This window comes from Gigantopelta aegis, chromosome 9 (assembly GCF_016097555.1).
Source record: "Gigantopelta aegis isolate Gae_Host chromosome 9, Gae_host_genome, whole genome shotgun sequence".
NCBI classification, from domain to species: domain Eukaryota; kingdom Metazoa; phylum Mollusca; class Gastropoda; order Neomphalida; family Peltospiridae; genus Gigantopelta; species Gigantopelta aegis.
This window is the reverse complement of record NC_054707.1, coordinates 37834835-37854801: the sequence shown is the minus strand read 5'-3', so window position 1 is coordinate 37854801 and position 19967 is coordinate 37834835. Positions and strand designations below refer to the sequence as shown.

Below are 19967 nucleotides of genomic sequence, written 5' to 3'. Positions count from 1 at the left end.
GAATGGCCGACGCCATATAACCGTAAATAAAATGTGTTGAGTGCGTCGTTAAATAAAACATTTCCTTCCTTCCTAGATTTTCCGTCAGTAGATCTGACACAGGCCAGTAATTCAAATCCATGTGACATTTCATCTTTACAGATTCGACAAAACAAAACGACCAATCACATTTATTCTTTCATCATGAACTGGCGTCGTTTCATTCAATCATTTATACTTATTTTTGTTCTATCCAATTGCAATTCAAGTGGGTTAATGGTTACTGAGAGAGAAGTCGGTGTAGTGATCTTACACCTACCCATTGAATCACTTAAATTCACTCTTGGTGGGAGCTGGCACCGGGATGCGAACCCAGTACCTACCAACCTTAAGACGGAAAGAAAGAAAGAAATGTTTTATTTAACGACGCACTCAACACATTTTATTTACGGTTATATGGCGTCAGACATATGGTTAAGGACCACACAGATTTTGAGAGGAAACCCGCTGTCGCCATTACATGGGCTACTCTTCCGATTAGCAGCAAGGGATCTTTCATTTGCACTTCCCACAGGCAGGATAGCACAACCCATGGCCTTTGTTGAACCAGTTATGGATCACTGGTCGGTGCAAGTGGTTTACACCTACCCATTGAGCCTTGCGGAGCACTCACTCGGGGTTTGGAGTCGGTATCTGGATTAAAAATCCCATGCCTCGACTGGGATCCGAACCCAGTACCTACCAGCCTGTAGACCGATGGCCTGCCACGACGCCACCGAGGCCGGTGTCCCTTAAGACGGATGGCTTAATCACATCATTACCGAAGCGTCCATATCGATCACGGATTGACCGCGTAGCTTGTAGGCCACAGGCATATAATCGGTTAAAGAGCATTCTGTTTAAGAATGACTCGATAGCCGAAAGCGTATCGTGGCAAGGCTACAAGGTACCACAGTTTCGAGTACCTGTAACAGCATGAGACAATTTGTGAGGCCAGAAAGGATTTAGTTATTCCATGCGCCTATGCGTTAATATCTATGTACATACTAGTCAAACTCGACATACATACAATATATAGATATTTATTCATCAATGCATACGTACGTACATACCTACATATATACATACATACATACATGCACATTGATTAATTAATCATCAGCTATTTCATGTCAAACATTTGGTAATCAGATATTTAGTCTTAGAAAGGAAACCCGCTATACACACACACACACACACACACACACAAAACCCCACACACCCTACGAGTCCCGTGCACTTCACGCGCCCGGGAAAGACACTTCGAGACTGGCATTTTATGACCCAAAATACATTTAGCCAACTACCTTTAAAAATGTCTACATCTACCACTGGGTATGGGTACTCTTTTAACGTGCCCCTATCCACTTAAGGTTCAGGCTCGCCAATCTCGGGTTCGACCTCTGACTTCGCCAGTGACCGATCCCGAGACTGGAGGATCTGCCACTGGGTGTGCCGCCCAAGTTTTGGCACCTTATAACGCCATTGTATATAGTAAGTTATACATGTTAAACCGGAATACTATTCAACAACATGTTTGTGTGTTGATATTTACGTCAGAATATATCAGCACAACACACCCAACAAAAACATTTCTTTTAGTGACTGTGCCGTACCCTCCCGTGTTAACGGCGATGTTTTTGTTTACGGCCAATTCCTTGAATCACACGTTTATAATCGACAGACGACATTCTAGTCATTGCAGACATTCTCTGTGAGGGAGAACCCCATTCTTATCTGTTCCAAAACCAGCATGGTGACTCACGCGTGGCGGCCAACCAAACCGCGGAATTATGACACAACTGTTGCGGCTTCCCCACGTTTAATCAATACACATCTGGCCCCAAAATAGCTAGCTCATAAAAGAATTAAAATAAATCAATAGGCAGATTTCTAATAACTAATAAGCCAGCAGTTTCTATATAAAAAAAATAAAATTAAAGTTTGAGTTTCACAAAGAACTGTTAGCACAACAAGCAGACGATACTTTATCAGTCTTATCTTTTTTTAGCGCCTTGGCTCCATTTGCCACCAACAACACGCTGGCGTTCTGCACCAAGCACAAATCGATTTATTAACGAATGTGTTTCACCGCGAACAAACCCAGGCTACGTCTGCGGCGATCATCCTCTGGCTCTTTTTTTTCGCGTTTCAGGTTCTTCCAGTTTATCAGCTGTGAACCGTCTGCGTGCGCAGAAGCAAGCAGACGAGAGCTATCTGTAATTTTATAACTCTTGCTCATCCTCGACCAGTTTTTCTTCGCCCCCAGTTTAGTCGAGCCTCAAATTACTTTCATGTTACTCTGACATATTTACTAGAACATTCTGTGACGGAGTAACATTCCTTCAATATATAGTGTCGTCGTGACTCTAAAACACCGGAATACTGGACAGTCGTTTTAGTCAGTAAAGTTTGTTGACAACAACGGATGTAGAAACCAGTTTACTATTTAGAAGATTCTCTATCAGGTAAGGATTTGTTTTTTGTTACTGTTTTCTAAACCAGTAGCTTAGCTTGTTATGAAGGTCTCAATGACTACATACGAGTGCCGTGGTTAACATTACTGATAACTGGACTTTGTAGGAGAGGGGTTGGAGGATATCTGAATGGGTCTAATCTACATATAGTCTTAGTAATACTCTGATGTATGGGAAATTCATGGTCTAGGGGTGATGTTACCGTGTGTCCTACAGGAATCCCAAGGTTGGCGAGTGGTGACATCACTGTTTTAGAACTGGTCATTCGATTATCATGATTAACATTCGTGTCTGGTTTTCATCATGTGGACAGATATAATCGATATATGTACAGCAATGTTATAGCTCTTTGTGTTACACGTGTTGTTTTTCCCCTCTCGTTATATACCTGTCTAAGATGAACAGACAACTCTTGTTAATAAATGTTTGTTAATGTATTTGATAATATATACAGAGGTATTCATTTATTAATTATGCGTATTTACAAGCGATACACAGTTATATCACTTTCTTCTTCATCTTTCTCAGACTCACTCTCTCTCTCTCTCTCTCTCTCTCTCTCTCTCTCTCTCTCTCTCTCTCTCTCTCTCTGTCCCTCTGTCTGTCTCTCTTTCTGTCTCTCTGTATGTCCCTCTCTCTCTCTCTCTCTCCCCCCTCTCTCTCTCTCTCTCTCTCTCTCTCTCTCCCAGAAACAATTAACCATTAACTTTTGACACAGACAACTCAATTTCAGGATTTAAGATATTAATATCTGATCCTACCCTGCCCCCCCCCCCCCCCCCCCGCTTTGTTTTTTTTTTTTGAGAGAGAGAGAGAGAGAGAGAGAGAGAGAGAGAGAGAGAGAGAGAGAGAGAGAGAGAGAGAGAGAGAGAGAGTGTGTGTGTGTGTGTGTGTCTGTGTGTGTCTGTGTGTGTATGTATGTATGGTCAATGTTGATTAATGACACAAACTTATAGATATTTAATATGGTACTGATAAACTTAACATACATAGGTTTTAAACATTAATGTTCGAATTTATTATACAAAGCATCCGATCTCTTATTAAATATATAAATAGGTTATACTAAACCATAGGGTACAGTTCTCTTGAGGTACCAAAATAAAGTACGGACAACATGGACATTTTAACACTCTCGTTTAGTTTTTGAAGACGACTAAAATGCACAAGGACGCTAATCAGTCTATAAATAAAATATACATGTATGTGGTATGTGATAGTATTCCAAACAACTATTTGCATCAGCCAGGCTGCGTTTTTTTCTTGCCCGTCAGTCGTGTGCTCCAGTCTACAGATGTCGAGAGCACCTGCCCCAGGTGATAACAACAGCCAGGTATCATCTTCTTTATTGGCCCAGACGGCAATGTTTTGTGCGCTGTTCAAAGTGCTAACAAAAATGCCGGTTAACGATCTGCCAGTGACTTTTTCACCTCCACGTACTAACACATACCATAGGGTGTATACCACTATATCAAATCCCCACAGATGAAAATAGTAACATATGTGGTTAAAACTGCCACGCGTAATGTTTCAATTAACATATATAAATACTATAACCTCTCACCTTTAAAGAAAATCAGAAAAATATTGTGGGTTAACGTGCTAGTTTGAGACATAACGGGAAGTGTCTTTGAGCACATAGACAGGACAACACATTCCACGGTCTTTGGTGTACTGGTCGTGGGGCGGGAAAAAGATAGTGAGAGAATGGATCTACTGAGGGGATTCGATCCTATAACCAAAACACCTCAGTCGAACGCTCTACCGACTAACTATTAGAAGTCAAAAGCTTATCTATAATACCATGCTAGTCTCAGACTACCAACTGCCAGCAGAAAGTTGGCCAGGTCAACGGTTGCGTTATAATTTCCCTAACTCACGACTTAGATTAACAACTAATGGGTTATATGACGAGAATCGATTGTTATAGCACTTAGACAAGCAACTGGACAGTCGTAGAAGTCGTAAGAGCAGAAAGCTGGAAATGCTATTATTTGTTTAGGAAAATGCCTACAGGATGTTTACAAAAATGGTTGTTAATGATGAAACCATGTGCCACACGCACAGTTTTAGTTGTCATGACTTAGACTAGCATTAGCCACCAATTAAGCAATGTCCCGCAGTGCCATTAAACAGACATTTGTCCCAGTGCCTGTAATTGTTCATTAGCTGCTGATATGTTGTAAATGTGTATGCATGGCTACAGGTGCTAGTGAATGATGAAGACGTTGTCACATTCTTCGGGATTCGTTGGGACAATTCGGAAGTTATGCGAACAGTTGCATGTTCATGAGACCAGGGCCCGTGCTTATAAAACTTAAAGTCTAGACTTTAATATAAAGTCCAGACTTTAACGTAATGCTATTTGAATGACATTGCCATGACGTTAGTCTGTACTTTATTAAAGTCTAGACTTTAAGATTTATAAGCACGGGGCCAGAGTGCTGACGATCAATTTGACTGGTACCATCCTTCTTCTATCATATCACATTATTTTAACGTGTGGCGCACAAAACCAGTCTAACTTGCGACCACGATCGCTCATTCTACTGAACGTGCCTCAAGATGCATGAATGAATCATACGATGAAGAAAACAGAGCTATGGGAGAAATGTAACTGGTCTCGTCTCGTCTTAGAGGTAATATTAACTCTGAGTCACAAGAAAGGAAAATCAATAGGTAGGAATATGAAACCATGATTATATGTCCGAAATTGGCGTGTAAGCCAAAAAAGAAAGTTTGTTGTTTAACGATACCACTAGAGCATATTGATGTATTAATCATCGACTATTGGATGTCAAACATGGTACTTTTGACAGTCATAGAGAGGAAACCCGTTACATTTTTTTCCATTAGTAGCAAGGGATCTTTTCTATGCACCATCCCACAGACAGGATAGCACATACCACAGCCTTTGATATACCAGTCGTGGTGCACTGACTGGAACGAGAAATAGCCCAATGGGCCCACCGACAGGGATCGATCCCAAACCGACCGCGCATTAATCGAACGCTTTACCACTGGGCTACGTCCCGCCCCTACCCAGAGGAGACGTCAGACCACTGCACCGACGTCCTTCACTCACTAACCAATATAGGCATCAAAAGCCCTGCATTCATTTCATTTCAACTTATTTTCGTGCTTATATCCAATTAAGGTTCAAGCACGCTGCCCTGGGCACACACCTCGCATATCTGGGGGCGGGATATAGCCCAGTGGTACAGCGCTCGCTCGATGCGCGGTCGTTCTGGGATCGATCCCCGTCGGTGGGCCCATTGGGCTATTTCTCATTCCAGTAAGTGCACCACAACTGGTATATCAAAAGCCGCGGTATGTACTACCCTGTCTGAGAGAGAGAGAGAGAGAGAGAGAGAGAGAGAGAGAGAGAGAGAGAGAGAGAGAGAGAGAGAGAGTATAGTGGCCTTACACGTACCCACTGAGCCCTTAAGAACTCGCTATGGGTTGGAGCCGGTACCGGGCTGCGAACCCTGTATCTACCAGCTTGTAGTCCGATGGCTTAACCACTGCGCTACCGAGGCCGGTTAGCCCTGTATTGAACCCAGACAGCCCAGACAGACCAGGTGATCACTCAGGAAAGCCTACTTGAAAGTTAATTGGATATCAGTTTAGAAATAGATTCTAAGTAATGATTTTGTTGTTGTTATTAGTTGTCTCAAAGAGGATGTAGGGTTAAAAGCCTTCATTAAAGCAACGTCCCTTCCCTTGCAACGTGAGTTAATATCTATTCTTGTAATGCTATGTACTATTCGGGGAAGGCAAAGAAAGCCAGGATCTAGTTACCTGACATTTGATTCATGCCGGAAACCGTCTTAATGCATTTTCCTTTTGAGCCAGGTACCCCGAGTAATCTATACACTATGTACATGCGCTGCGTAGTAATGGAGAAATCAAACTGCATGTATATCAAACGCTGTATTGTTACACCATTGAATGCGACATTGTTATCTTGGCTGACAATTAAATTATCATTGACGTTAACGTATTAGTTGTCGTGTGTTATGTATGTCGATCATAAATAATGCAGAATAAATATATTGACTGCCTGGCGTTCGGTTTTTTTTTAGACAATGATAGATTAATGGCATTTAAAAGGGCAGAAGAAGGGAGGTACGTAGGCTGCGGGTGGTTGGGTTAAAAAGAATGTTTGGTTTTACAACAGTAGTATTTTGTCATCATAAATAAACATATTTGAACATTAATTACGTATTAAATGTCATGTATAATGAAACAATGAATGTATTAATGAATTAAAGGGACGTACTGTTCTGCGTTTGTTGTTATAGTTAAGATATAGCCGACTAATAGAGACGTTACAATGACTACAGTTTGTACTAACATCCATGTTTCTGTATAAAATATCCGTGGCTGTATAGTAAATATGTTTCTGACCGTCCTAATGTTTGTACTAGGGGAAATTTCACTTTAGCACGACAACAAACACAATTGCACATACCGGGTATACGAACTCTGATATTCTAAACAAGAATCTAAATTCAGTATGTAATTTTAGTCCTCCAAATGTATATAAGTCGGAAACATCTTACAATTGCAGCAAACACATGACGATACCTTTAATGAAAGAAAGAAAGAATCGTTTTATTTAACGACGCACTCAACACATTTTATTTACGGTTATATGGCGTCAGACATATGGTTAAGGACCACACAGATTTTGAGAGGAAACCCGCTGTCGCCACATAGGCTACTCTTTTACGACAGGCAGCAAGGGGTCTTTTATTTGCGCTTCCCACAAGCAGGATAGCACAAACCATGGCCTTTGTTGAACCAGTTATGGATCACTGGTCGGTGCAAGTGGTTTACACCTACCCACTGAGCCTTGCGGTGCACTCACTCAATTAGGGTTTGGAGTCGGTATCTGGATTAAAAACCCCATGCCTCGACTGGGATCCGAACCCAGTACCTACCAGCCTGTAGACTGATGGCTAACCACGGCGCCACCGAGGCCGGTATACCTTTAATGAATGAAATAATTGTATAATTATTGAAATAATTAATGAATAAATGAATGAAATAATGGATGGATGAATGAATGAATGAATGAATGCATGAATGCCTTTTAACCTAAATCGTGTTCTATATATAGCACGGTCCTTTCAATAAACACTTTTGTGTACAGACGCACAATGCTTTAGATTCGTTTCATAAAAATAATAAAAAAAACCTGAGTATTTGAACAAAGTGAACAGAACCTCTTGGGTACTGAATATTGATTCTAAGCAAGTGTCGAGTGTTTGAATGGCGGGTCGACATTTATAACGTGAGATTTGTCTGTTCAATACACCTATAACAACAGAGGGAACCAAACAAAGCGCCCAATCGATCGACGCACACGTGGGTCGGATAGGCTACATATGCAAGCCCGCTGTATTTCTGATTTCTGCATGTTATGTGTTATGTCTATGAAACGCCGATCCATTTCTGTGTGATCTGTATTATGTCTGTATGTCAGATGGGAGAGGGTTTTTTTTTAAGAATGTGCGTTGTTGAATAGTGTAAGAACAAATTGGCTTGTCAATCATCACGAAGTTGAATGGTAGTTTAATTAAGGATTTCTATCTTAGTCAAGAGTCAACGTCTTCGTGTACGCAGTAAGTATATTTTCAGTGACTTCAATATTTTGTTGTCCAGGACAATATCTGGGGTTGGGTTGGGTGGGGGGGGGGGGGGGGTTGGGTGTGGCACAACCTCCGGCGAAGACGGCACAATTTCAAGTGGGGACAAGCACCAGACAGACACGCGCGCGAGCGCGCACACACACACGCACAGACACACACACATACACATTGGAATTTGAATGGAGCCGTTAATGCCAAAGAGAAAGTGGTGCGCAATTTTGTTGAGGAAATTTTGGCGCAATTTTGAACGGTCGGTCGAAAGGTAAATGGCCGTACTAATATAGGTTTTGATATTAGTGAATCGAGAGTAGCTCGTTAATTTTAGACCTTTACGATGCTGTGGTGCATTTGATTTATAATGACCTTATACTTCTAGGAGAGTGGGCGGGACGTAGCCCAGTGGTAAAGCGCTCGCTTAATGCGCGGTCGGTCTGGGGTCGAACCCCGTCGGTGGGCCCATTGGGCTATTTCTCGTCAGAGTCGGTGCACCACGACTGGTATATCAAAGGCCGTGGTATGTGCTATCATGTCTGTGGGATGGTGCATATATAAGATCCTTTGTTATTAATAGGAAAATGTAGCGGGTTACTTCAATATGAATCTGTCAAAATAACAATATGTTTGACATCCAGTAGCCGATGATTAATAAATCAATGTGCTCTATTGTTGTCGTTAAAGAAAACAAACTTATAGGGGTGATAGTATACGTACTGGGTTCTATAATATTTCATTATAGATATTACAATATTTAATGTGTGTCTATATCCCTGTTCGGTTAAAGAGAGCTATCGTGGCGCACAACTCTGTTGTTTAAGAAACAGATGAAAATATTTTGTTTTTATTAAAATGAAATAAATATTTGCTTTAAAACACCTCAACATATTTTAAACTACGGCTACTGGGGTCTAACTTAAGGTTATTTTGACATTTGGTTGATAGAAAGAGAGAAAACCATATTCCTTAAGCAGCTGTTGCAGATAACAGATCAGGGAATATTTGTATATATGCACTTTTCACAGACTAGCAATAGATATTTTGCTATCCTTTACCGCTCGAGGTGCTTCCCTAGCAGGATCGAACCACCTCAGTGGATCCGTTCAACTGATTGGATTTTTTTCCGCTCCAACCAGTGCACCACAACTGGTCAAAGGCCGTGGTATGTGCTTTCCTGTCTGTGGGAAAGTGCATATAAAAGATCCCTTGCTGCACTAAGAAAATGTAGCAGGTTTCCTCTACTGACTACGAGTCAGAATTACCAAATGTTTAACATCCAATAGCCGATGATTAATATATCAATGTGCTCTAGTGGTGTCGTTAAACAAAACAAACTCTGTTTTTGCTATCCTTTACTGTTATAACATGTGACATACTTATATCCAATCAAGGTTCAAGCACGCTATCCTGAGGACACAGTCCAGCAGCCTAGACTCAATAACAGAGACTATAGGTTCCTTTGCAGGGAACTTTATAAGAAACTGTTTTTGTACCCATATTTCACTGGCCCTAATGACGAGTTGGTCCCTCGATCTATGTACCAGTACCAGGGAGTGAGATTTAACTTAGTGGACGGTGTTGCATTAAAACACATTGAGTGGTTTGTTGGAAATCACTCAACGACAATCCTGGGCCCCGTTCCACGAAGCGATCTTAGCGCTAAGATTACCTTAAATACATACCTATCTTATACACTTACGGTGATCTTAGCGCTAAGATCGCTTCATGGAACGGGGCTCAGACCCGTAGGAACCAGGGGGGGGGGGGGAGGGCTATCCCCCACTCAAGGACGAATATGTACTGTTTTTTTTGTCTATATAAATAAAGATAAAAATCTGGCTTGTGTCCGCCACCAAATTGAGACTGCCCCTGTCCCCTGCACCAGTGGCGTAGGTGGGGGAGGGGGCATGTATACATGTATACATACATACACACATACATAGCAACCCCCTCCCATATGGGTTGCCCCAGTATAAAATCCGCCTCTTAATAACAGAGAATTGCACTAGATTTGCTGTCCCCCAATTTGCTGAGATATATAATGTTAAACGAACAATCCTTTGCCTTGAAACTTCAGACACAACAGTAGCTATTGCATGTATGGGAAAGCGAAACACCTGTACCTGCTTGTATAATCACGTCACTGGCGCATAAAAAACAAGCATTAAATCTTAGCGTACAGTAACTTTATTGCCTACTGACCGCATAGTTCACTCGACATGCATGTCTTAATAAGACCACTGAATTTTACTACTTTTACGGTAGTCATGGTCAATTATGTATTTAAACCTAAGGGCGCGTATAGCTAGACTTATAATGTCTTCTAGGAAATTTATGTACATGTTTAATACACACACACACACACACACACACATATATGGCTGTATTTAGAAAACTGTTTAACGTTCAATTAAGAAATGGTCCGACTATATTCACAGAGGAAAACCTTATAGCTGCATGTTACATTGTATATATGCAAAATACACATGGATTGTAACAAATCTGCAAATAAATCACACGTTTTTATGTAAATCAGACAGCCATTGTTTACGATAAAACCTTTTATATTGAATAATATATGCTGCATTCTACAGCTGTTGACAACAGCATAATACCGCAGTCATAATTTGTAACGGAATATGTGTGTGTGTGTGTGTGTGTGTGTGTGTGTGTGTGTCTCTCTCTCTCTCTCTCTCTCGCTGTGTGTTTGTGCATGTACTATGTGTGAGTGTGTTTGTATGTATGTATGTGTGTGCGTGTGTGCGTACGTGTATGTGTGCGTGCGTGAGTTAGGGAGAGAGATTTAAAGTTTGTTTTGTTTAACGACACCACCACATCACATTGATTTATTAATCATCGGCTATTGGATGTCAAACATTTGGTAATTCTGACATATAATCATACAGAAAAAAACCCGCTACAGGTTTCCACTAGTAGCAAGGGATCTTTTATATGCATCGTTCAACAAACTGAATAGGACATACCACGGCCTTCGAAACAGAGACAGAGACAGACAGACAGAGTGATTGAGAGGGACCTTTGTTCCACGCGTAATATCGTAATAACCTGTATATTTTTCATGCTAGGATGTCGTTAAACATATAAATGACGCCGTCGTCATGGTAACCGAGAGTACTGCACGCGAAGCTGTTTACATAACTTTGTACATTTCATATTCCACAATGATTGATTTTCAGCTTTGATGTGATAACAAAAGAGATTATGCTAGTTTGCGTTGTAATTAAGTCATTTGATTTCACTTTCGATGAACTTCATGCTTATATCCAGTTAGTGTTTAAGCACCCACACACTTCAACTAACGTAAAGTTACTGTGCTGTTACTTGGATACAGGTTAGTGAGAGAGAAGTCGTTCTAGTAGCTTTACCCCCAACCCCCGACACCATTGTGATCTCATTGACCTGTCTTCACTCTGAGTTATATAGCCGGTAACAGGATACGAACCTGCACCAATTAGACCTAAACCCAATGACCTAACCACTCTTTCAGTTAATCTTATTGGCTTCAGTTGACGTTCAAGCACAGTATGTCTGGCCCAGCTATCTGGGATGCACGCGGAGGTCAATGGTTAATGGTTTTACGTCAGTGATAAATCCCGCTTGCATTTCACTATTCATCCCCGCAATCCAAGCTACTATTCCGTACAGTATACTACATTTTGAATACAGTATACTATACGGAAGGTACTTTGACTTGCGAAGTTGCTCACTAATGTTAAGCTTACCGGTTCATTCACCATGGGCAGTCTTGAGCCGGTACTGAGATCCGAACCCAAAACTAACAAGCATTAACTCAGATGATGTGACCACTAAATTATCGGGTTTAGTGTTGGGAAAGTTGAAACGGATGAAACGTGTCCTAGTCCATGCACATAATCACAAGTTATGTCGTCTTATGAAATCACAAGCAACATATCGTTATTACGTCGTGTGAACGCACCTTAACCAGTTGCTGTGGTATGTATGTATATTGGGGCCATGCCGGCAAGCACACATTTTCCCCCATCTTCCTAATAGATTGTTCTAACTATGATCAGTGTTTGTATGGGTGCTCCCCACCCCACCCCGCAGTATAAAATCCTGGCTGCGCCGGTTGTTATGGCTGCCTACAAAACTTGCCAGTCACTAAGGGCGGAACATTAGTACATTTAGGGTTATGGCCTAGGGCGTGGAAAAACTGAGGTAAAAATAACACGGTTCCTCTTTCTGCAAAAAGTGACGTGCAATTCTGCAGGTTGTATTTAACCAAATCAGAGACTTGTGGGTCATATGTCGAGAGATGAAGCAATACATCTGTAAGAGAAGTTCTGGCCATGGGTGGTAACTGGTTGGACAATACCAGATAGAATCGCATAGGCGACAATGTTAACGTATGCGTATATAATTACCATAAACATTATATTTACCAAACCAGGGCCCCGTTCCACAACGCGATCTTAGCCGTAAGACCACCTAAAGTGCGTAGCTACCTTATGCACTAAGGTAATCTTAGTGCTAAGATCGCTTCGTGGAACGGGGCCCCGTCGGTGGGTCCATTGGGCTATTTCTCGCTCCAGCCAGTGCACCACGACTGGTACATCAAAGGCCGTGGTATGTGCTATCCTGTCTATGGGATGGTGCATATAAAAGATCCCTTAATAATTTTTAAACTGCTAATCGAAAAGAGTAGCCCATGAAGTGGCGACAGCGGGTTTCCTCCCTCAATATCTGTGTTGTCCTTAACCATATGTCTGACATCATATAACCGAAAATAAAATTTGTTGAGTGCGTCGTTAAATAAAACATTTCCTTCCTTCCTTCCATTGCATATATCAGTTATATTAGAACATGTTAGCTTTATCACCGGCAGGAATTGATTTGGTGTAAGGTAACCTGCATGTAATGTAAGAACGTGCACATCGTAACTCACAACAAATGCTGTGGAGTTATTTTCTGCACAGATTTGCCTTATCAGTCTTTATATGACACTTGTTGGCCAAACATATTCAAAACGGTTTACGCAATCTTAACTTCTGTGATGATATTTATGACGCGTCTTTTAGCACTGAAGTGATTTTAGTATCTGTGTAATGTTAATGTGTTCCTTTTGATATAGCAACCATCTACATACGGAAGATCTTGCAGCAGAATTTCATTCCAAGTATTGAATGATTAATTTCAATTTTGCGTTTAATATAAACATTTACTTTAAAAGTTACCAACAAAACAGGCGCGTGAGCAGGAAATTGGACGGGGGGGGGGGGGGGGGGGGGGGGGGGGGTCTAGACTGTGTTGAGCGAAGTTTTTAGGAGACAGGCCATGCTTTCATTAAAAATACATTTTAAAATAATACAATTTTGTAGAAGGCAGGGGTTTTGACCTCATGCCCCTGCATACATGCCTGCAGAAACTACTGAATCGTTCATGCAAGAACTATGAATAACGTAATTTGGCATTACATTAAATATTGATTACTTGAATCGTTATATCGTTGCATCTGTATTACTACTTGTTTGGAATGATTTTGTAGACATCACCTGTTGATGCTAAAGATAACTGGTAATAACCATTGTCCAAAAACGTAGTTACTGGGTTCGAAGCCCGGTACCGGCTCACACCCAGAGCGAGGTTTAACAACTTAATGGGTAGGTGCAAGACAACTACACCGACATCTCTCTCACTAATCACTTACAACTAACAACTAGCCCACTGTCATGGACAGACAGCCCAGATAGCGTGCTTCAACCTTAATTGGATATAGGCACGGCAAATATAAAATGTAAGGTAACAGGTCGAAAGGCAAATCAAATGTGTTGACCGGCCTCGGCGGTGACGTAGTTAAGCCATCGGACATAAGGCTAGTAGGCACAATGTTCGCAGCCCGGTACCGGCTCCCACCCAGAGCGAGTTTTAACGACTCAATGGGTAGGTGTAAGACCACTACACCCTCTTCTCTTTGACTAACCACTAACAACTAACCCACTGTCCTGGACAGACAGTTCAGATAGATGAGGTGTGTGCCCAGGATAACGTGCTTGAACCTTAATTGGATATAAGCACGAAAACAAGTTGAAATGAATAGGGTCTGAGACATTAACGTCATGGCAACACCATACAAATTACAAGCGTTTGGGATTAGAGTCTAGACTAACGTTTTGCAGTAGCTCCAAATACATTTTATGTCAAACAGCAGAGAAAATATACCTCTGGAACTAGCGTCAGTTACTTTACAAATAAATCAACTGTAGAAATAACTGTGTTTTCCTTAACGACACCAGAGGAAACCCGCTACATTTTTCCTAATGCAGCAAGGGATTTTTGATATGCACTTTCCCAGAGAAAGGAAAGCACATATCACGACCTTTGACCAGTTGTGGTGCACTGGTTGGAACGAGAGAAAAAATCAAATCAGCTGACAGAGGTAGTTCGATCCTGCGATGCAAGCACCTCGTGCGAGTACTCAACTGTCTGAGCTAAATCCTGCACCCTGTAGGAATAAATGCAATATATAATAGAAACATATACAATATCTATCTATCTATCTATTTATATACACCTCGTCATAAATATCGCACCACCCAATTTTGTTCACTAAGTAAAACTGGATCTTCAGCCTCATAAAAATGGTGCTTAGAAAAGCACATTAAACTGTTTATATGGCCTCATGTGAGCGTTCAGTCAGAAAATGTACAACACAAGACCGAATTTGAGCACTAAATGAGGGTTTAATTGTAGCAAAGTAAAGTTCACTAAAATAACCGTAAAATACGGTGAAATAAGTATGGCTGCCGGGGTCGTTACAACAGACACACAACACAGTTCACATTTCATTAATGTCAAACACACTAGTAAGGTCCACAATGACTGGCTAACTCAGTATCTGGTGTAACCGCCTCGCACTTGGATAACATGTTCTACACGCCTTCTCATGCTTGTCACCAGACGTCTGATGCTCTGTTGAGGGATCTGCTGCCACTCATCATGCAATGCATGGGTCAATTCCTGAAGGTTCTGAACTGGAGGATCCCTTGCTCTCACCCTACGTCCCAAAATGTCCCACAAATGCTCCATAGGATTTAGGTCTGGACTTCTGGCAGGCCATGGTAGTGTCTCAATGGCGTTGTGTTGGAGATGCTGAACAACAGCTCGAGCACAATGTGGTCTGGCATTATCGTCCATGAAGACTGGACGTGTGGCGAGAGCATGGTTATCAAAATGAGGCACAACAGCACCGTCCAGGATCAAGTTCTGGTACATCTGTCCATTCAGTGTTTCGGGAACTGTGATGAGGTCAAGTTTACAATCATAGGAACAACACCCCCACACCATGACGGATCCAAACCCAAATGGAACCTCAGCTTGAATATTCCTCTGATCATATGCTGTGCCTCTCTGCCTCCAAACTCGTGCCCTCCCGTCTGTATGATGCAGCAAAAATCTGCTTTCATCGGACCAGTGGATCCTTATCCATGTCCTCAGGTTCCAGCGATTACGTGCTTGGCACCAGGCTAAAAAACGGGCATGGCGGTGCTGATTTGTGAGGAGTGGACGTCTGATTGGTCGTCTGATTGGTCGTCTTGCTCTCAATCCTGCAGAATTTAGGCGTCGTCTGATGGTGCTGATGGACACTCTGTTGTATGGATGCCATCCATGTCGCAGCTGTGTACAAGTAGACTTTGGGCTTCGTCTGGCTTGGCGTACGAGAGCACGGTCTTCCCTGTCATTGGTTTTTCTGGGACGTCCAGACCTCGGTGCATCCTTCACTTCACCGGAAGCAGTATGTTTACGTATTAGCCTGCTGATGACAGTGTGATTAATGTTCAATTGTGTTCCAATAGCACGACATGACATACCAGTCTGGTGCATACCAATAATTCGCCATCTTTGGTTCAGAGGCACTGGACGCTTGGGCATTTCACTGTTTGGTCAAAATAAAGCTTAATTTATGCCTAAAATCAAATTTTAGCTGTGTCTGCCAACATAACATACACCAAAAGAGGCTATGTGCATACTGCATTGTTAGCAAACCGACCCCCGGATCAATCATGCTCGACTGAGCATGCACGTGCAGCTCGGAACAGGGTGTGTTTGTGATATTATGTTCACAGATGTTGTAGTATATTAAATATATACTTGTAGTTTAAAAAACCAAAACTTATATTTTCTAATTTTACTTTAAAATGTGTGGTGCGATATTTATGACGAGGTGTATATATATAGATATATATAGATATATATATATAGATATATATATACGCACACGCGCACACACACACACACACACACACACACACACACACACACACACATATATATATATATATATATATATATATATATATATATATATATATATATATATATATATATATATATATATATATAGATATATACACACACATATAGATAGACAGATATAAAGATGAACAGTAGTGTTTAAATGATTGCTGGAAATCAAATCTGTATTCACGCGGCTTTAATTTGACACCACAGGTGGTTTAATTTCCTACACTAACAGACTGGAACACATGGGCTGCTGCGCTGTAAATTAGCAGGTATTCAGTCGTGAAAACAGTCGAAATGCGAATCCTTCGAGGGCATGCGCGATAGCTTTAGCAGACGGCTACAGCAGAGAGAAAGAGCTATGCACTTAGATGTTTGGACTTTTCTCTGGAAACAACAGGTACACTACTGTATCCAATTTAGCAACTTGTTTCAAGTTTATCTTGGGACACATAGCAGGGCGGGTAGGGGAAGATGTGCGAAATTAGATTATAAAATCAGATATTAACAGCGATGTCCTATAGTTTCCAGGCATGTAACCCAGGGTGTATCTGAAAGGTGTGGTAGCAACTCCACGTTAACTAGTAAAATATATTAGTTTGTATTTAGAGGTATGTCATCCGTATTTAGTAGTGTACTTAGAATTGTGATTTCGTGTACAAAATTATGGAAAATATCTGAAAAACGTACACATCAGTGGGATAGATTACGATCATGAGATTAAGATCATTAGACTGCTATTATAAATTATATAATCATAATATAACTGGATGCAACTGTCTTTGGTTACCTAACAAGGTGCATGCGGGGGGAAAAAGATAATTCGCTTAAGCATATAATCATCAATACAAAGAAATATTTCAAAAGGCATTTCTTTTTTTATATTATTTTTAATGAGGAACTATTTCCTAAACTGGACTATATAACATGTAACGACACAACAAAACCGTATTCCGATATCAAAATTGTATCTCTGCACAAGGCATAGTTGAAAGGATGTTAGGTAAAGTCGTGGTCGCTTCCATGATCGACTGTCAAGTGCTCATTTCATCCCTTGCTCCGTCTGTTGAAGGGCTCAAGGACTGCCACTCCAAAGATCTAGACTTAACTTAGAAACCCAGACTTGCTCAGTAGAATATATACAGCTGTGATGGTATGTACTCATGAATAACTGTAAACCAGTGATGATAGCAGGTGTTCGCAAAAGATGAGCATACCCTGCCCCATCGGTGGCACCCGCTATGAACAGTGCCTACAGCCATCAAGTCCTTAATTGAATTGTACAGGATTTTCACAAAAAAAGAAGAAGATGAAAATGTATGTACAAGGTCAAACTAGGATATTTTTCATCAGACATCATTTTAGTCGTGAAACGGCCCCTGAGTGTCTTTCGGGAGTCCTTGGATGTTTTCCCTTATTCGTACAACGTCTTATACTAGAACAGTATGTCGGTCCTTAAAACTCGGTATATGATGAGCATGCCCTAAGGTACCTCAGAAGTTGCGAAAGGGTGTATGGTGAAATACTCCCATCTCTCACCCCACCTCCAACCTCCACTACACACACACACACAATCACATATCGCCCCATGTCCCTTCGTGCCTAAAGTGCACGTGTTAAGACCCATTTTGTAATAAACGACCCATTTGAAAATACAGTGTTAACTTATCACTAGCACATCTGCGTGACGGTTTCGCACAGATCAAATATGCCGTAAATATCGTTTAGGCAGTAACTTTCACTCTCCTTTGAATTCCGTTTCCACCCTCACCGTGGTTGCGACCGGAAGTAAAAAGATCTTGTTATCTATATGGACTCCAGACATGCAGTTCCACAAATCAAGCAAAACGAAAAGCCATTAACATTATACATCTGGCTCCATATTCATAAACGTACTTAAGTCAATGTATGATACCTAAATACATACTTAAAGTACACAGATAAGTATCATACATTCACTTAAGTATGTTTATGAATACGGAGCCTGGCCAACAGTAAAGCATTGCTAGTCGACACTTGATGATCATAACACGACAAATTGCACATAACTACGTGCACGGCTATAACGTGTCTTGTGATTGCAGTAAAAGGTAAATCAACTATTTAACGGAAGGTATATATTAGATAAAACAAATAGGAGATTCTCAGTGTCGGGTCCAGATGGTGTGTGTGTGTGTGTGTGTGTGTGTGTGTGTGTGTGTGTGTGTGTGTGTGTGTTAAGGTTATATACTACTTCCTGAACACTACAAATATTCCAATAAAAATCCAAGCATACGCGTAATTTATGATCAGTTTACTGAAAATCAATAACAAAATAATTGTAAACAAAAGCAGCTTCTGTTTTACTTATCTTGATATGTGTTTGTTGGATAGAATGGTATAATGAATATCCTGAAAAACAACTAAATAATTATGAACAAAAGAAGCTGCTGTTTATTATCTCATGGTATATTTGTTGGGGAGAAGGGTATATTGAATATCTGTGTATTTCAACACTGACGCATTGCAGTGAGTATTGAATGTGAATAACGCACGTCCCCACCGCAAAATAGTGTTGTTAGACGTGAAAGGTTCATAAATAATTAACACCTTGGCAGGTGTTCATCTTTATAGTTGCACGTCATCCTAGATCTAAGGTGCGGGGACGTAGCCCAGTGGTAAAGCGTTCGCTTGATGCGCGGTCCGTCTGGGATCGATCCCCGTCGGTGGACCCATTGGCTATTTCTCATTCCAGCCAGTGCTCCACAACTGGTGTAGCAAAGGCCGTGGTATGTACTATCCTGTCTGGGATGGTGCATATAAAATATCCATTGCTGCTAATCGAAAAGAGTAGCCCATGAAGTGGCGACAGCAGGTTTCCTCTCTATATCTGTGGTCCTTAACCATATGTCTGACGCCATATAACCGTAAACAAAATGTGTAGAGTGCGTCGTTAAATAAAACATTTCCTTCCTTCCTTCCTTCCTAGATCTACAATTATCGGTTCACCTCTGTGTGTGTTATGATATGATCATTATTTAACAGAGACTGACACTCACTCACTCACTCACTTATATCCACTCTGTCTGTCTGTCTGTATCTCTCTCTCTCTCTCTCTCTCTCTCTCTCTCTCTCTCTCTCTCTCTCTCTCTCTCTCTCTCTCTCTCTACCCCCTCCCCCCCCCTCCTCTCCCTCCCCTCTCTCTCTCTCTCTCTCTCTCTCTCTCTCTCTCTCTCTCTCTCTCTCTCTCTCTCTCTCTCTCTCTCTCTCATGTCCTTCCTCCCAAAACAATTAATCATTAACTTTTAACTGGATAGGTGACACGGACACCTCGGACAGCGTGCATGAACCATACTTGAATATAAGCATAAAACAAATTGAAATAAAAAATGAATAAACACTGTTGATCTGCTGATTTGCCAAAGAGCTGCGAATATTTAGGGCACAACACACAAAGTATTTGCCGATCGGGTTGTGGAATACTGAACGAAGCAGGCAGAAGTCCTAACAGATTAAAGTAGATTAAATGGTATTAAACTCATTGTGTACGGTATGCTGTGTG

At 41.2% G+C, this 19967-nt stretch overlaps 1 protein-coding gene across 1 annotated transcript in view; it reads left to right on the top strand.

Moving 5' to 3' along the window:
* The first annotated feature begins 2251 nt into the window (after positions 1-2251).
* The window catches only part of LOC121381119 (heat shock protein 67B1-like), a 32840-nt gene continuing 15124 nt past the window's right edge, over positions 2252-19967 (top strand). Inside the window, exon 1 of the mRNA XM_041510241.1 lies at positions 2252-2486. The gene's annotated coding sequence lies outside the window, so the exon portion shown is untranslated. The remainder of the gene's footprint in view (positions 2487-19967) is intronic.